This window comes from Anopheles aquasalis, chromosome 2 (assembly GCF_943734665.1).
Source record: "Anopheles aquasalis chromosome 2, idAnoAquaMG_Q_19, whole genome shotgun sequence".
NCBI lineage: Eukaryota > Metazoa > Arthropoda > Insecta > Diptera > Culicidae > Anopheles > Anopheles aquasalis.
In genome coordinates, this window is record NC_064877.1 from 89448147 (window position 1) to 89450646 (window position 2500).

At 49.1% G+C, this 2500-nt stretch overlaps 2 protein-coding genes across 13 annotated transcripts in view; both read left to right on the plus strand.

Moving 5' to 3' along the window:
* LOC126570476 (rap1 GTPase-activating protein 1) overlaps nucleotides 1–2500 on the plus strand; it is a 119407-nt gene that overhangs the window by 86294 nt on the left and 30613 nt on the right. For 3 of the 12 annotated variants that reach the window (XM_050228264.1, XM_050228265.1, XM_050228266.1), the window contains exon 1: nucleotides 2030–2500. This exon is cut by the window's right edge. The exons of the other annotated variants lie outside the window; for them this stretch is intronic. The gene's annotated coding sequence lies outside the window, so the exon portion shown is untranslated. Of the gene's footprint in view, nucleotides 1–2029 lie in introns of those variants that run through there. 12 annotated transcript variants of the gene reach the window in all.
* The window catches only part of LOC126570479 (sialin), a 121324-nt gene that overhangs the window by 66431 nt on the left and 52393 nt on the right, over nucleotides 1–2500 (plus strand). The window lies entirely within an intron of this gene.

Genomic DNA, 2500 nt, shown 5'->3' on the forward strand with positions numbered 1-2500 from the left:
TTTTTGCAAACATAAAATCCGCCTCCCAAAAAGCATTAAATGCTCGCTCGTTGGGTAGCTATCGGAAACGGTGTCGATCATAGTGCTCATTGCTTTCACAATTATTTGCCCTTTTTTATAGTTTGACTGCTAGCTGTCTTTCCATTTCTGGTTTCCATCCGTCGCATCCGTCCGTCCGTCCGTCTAGTTTCTTGGTGCGTCGTCTGGGGATCCTGGAGACCCGTTTCCGTGACGTGGTGTGTTTGTGTGTGTCAGTGTGTGTGTGTGGGGGGGGGGGGGGGGGGATTAGCAAACGAATCGCGCGGGTTCAGCCGACTCAGACAAGCCTTCTCGTCTGATTGATGATTCATACGCGCGCTCGCCCTCCGATGGCCCCCGGCGAGGTGGTGGTTGGGTTTGATGAATTATTTAACGCCGCTCCATTCTACTCTTCTGCTCGGTTGGCAATTTTTTTTATTTTTATGCACCAACTTGAGTGATTATTTGATTTTTATGTACTTTATATATTTCGTTTTAGGTGAGTGAGGAGAAGGAAAAGAAGCAGCAACCGAACCGAACGGATTCGTCATCCGCCTAACCGTGAGTCTGACATTGAATAGTTGTCGAAGGAGGCTATGCGAGTTTTGAAATTTCCACAAACTGGAGTGGATGCCTTTTTTAGCTGCATAATAGTGGCGGATTGGTAGCACCGCCATTCACTAACGACGTGATGAAATACCTCCACTAACGGCCAAATATTTGGTAAAAAGGATAGTCTTCCCGCGATGGGGAATGTGCTGCTGAGAAATTTGTGCAAAAAGCGTCGTGCGGCCTTCCTGGCACATCAATCTTCCATTGCTCCGGATACCGGAAACGACACGGACCCATCCAGACAGCCAGCCTGCCTGCCGCACAATTTGCATGTGCATATGCGTTGCCGGAGGGGGCGGAGGGGGGGGGGGTGCAGTACGTGTCTGCAACGTCACAGTCTCCCCATCCCCATTCCATTTCAATAATTCATTCACTTTATGTACTTTCGCTCGTCTGTGGCGCGATGAACGATGATGAGGGTGCGTGCTCACGCCACCTGTGTGAAGGCAGGAGGCGCAGGGTGTATGCTTGTGGCTGTGCTGGCGATGCTTCGATGCTAAAGACGAAGACTCGCAGCCCGACCAGGACACGCCATGCAACCGCTGCACCTCGTCTTGTGTGAAGCAGCGTGGCGGCTGTCATTAGCAGGAAAGGGGGCTCGATCAATGCGCCGGGATGAATGGGGTGGCCACATGTTTTGCCTTGCCTGTGTGCGTCATCTGGCATGGAACTGTGCAGCATGGGAGGAGAGGGCGGGAAGGGGTACGGGAGGAGCATTAATCCTTGCAGGACGAATTGCTAAAATGCCGCCAGGATGTACAGGTGCAGGACGATGTGTTCCTGTCTCTCTTTCTGTTCCACTCAACCACACACACATGTGCAACCACCAACACAAACATAATGCTGGCAGTGAGAGAGCAAGTCAAAATCTCTCTCTCTTTTTCTCACGAAGCAACAACCCTTAAGCAGGCAGACACACGGAACATATTATTGTCGAGAATATTATTTTGTGTGTGCGCAATACTATTGACCAATATTCTCGGTTACTTGGATTTATTTAACGTATTTTAACAATTTTACACTACATTAATGTACCCGAATACGCAAAATAAATCCAAGAAACCGAGAATATTGAACCACAATATTGTACGTGTATCGGCTGCTTAAGGGTTGTCTCTCTCAACTGGAAAAATCTCCCTTCTAGGAATGAGCATGGCGTTCTCTTCTTTAAAAAAAATCCGTTCTTTTTACATGAAAAATTAGTTTAAAATGCATTACATCGAAAGGAGAACTGATGTCCTCCCTCAAAAACATGCCAAAACAAATAAATGAATGAAATGGGGATGAGGGTTAAAATAGAGAAGGGTTGTACACCCCCATGGAGGCGCCAACGGCACGCCGCACCGGTTCGGATGGAGAGCGCTTTCTGGCCGCGCTCATTTTCTGGCTCACCCTCGACGAAAGCGGACGTTGCTCGTTGGCTGCGGCCGATGTTGCTATTGCTTCGAGATAGTGTTTTGTGAAAAATCAACAAAGTGCGTGTTGTTCGGCCGTTCTCGCTCGCCTGCTGCGTGTGTTGTGTTTCGCTTTTTGCTGTTATTTTTAAAACACACTATCGCCTCGAGCCATCGCCACCGCCACTGGGGATAGTTTGAGAGGAAAAAAAAACACCAAAAGCAACGACGAAGAAGAGAGGGTTCTTCTCGATCTTCAGACGACGGGTGACGACGACGGTAACGGGTTTGTGTTTGCCCTCGAGAGTGTGTCTCGTGGTCTCGGTGTGGTTGTGTTTGTGGCGCGATCTCGATTTACATGCGCGAGACGAGTACGCAGCAGCCGCGCTGCTTCTACTTCTTTTCTCCAGAGTCGCCTGCGATCGATGCTCTCTCTGTGTGCGGTGTGTTTCGTTTGAAGTGAATGATCTTGCGAG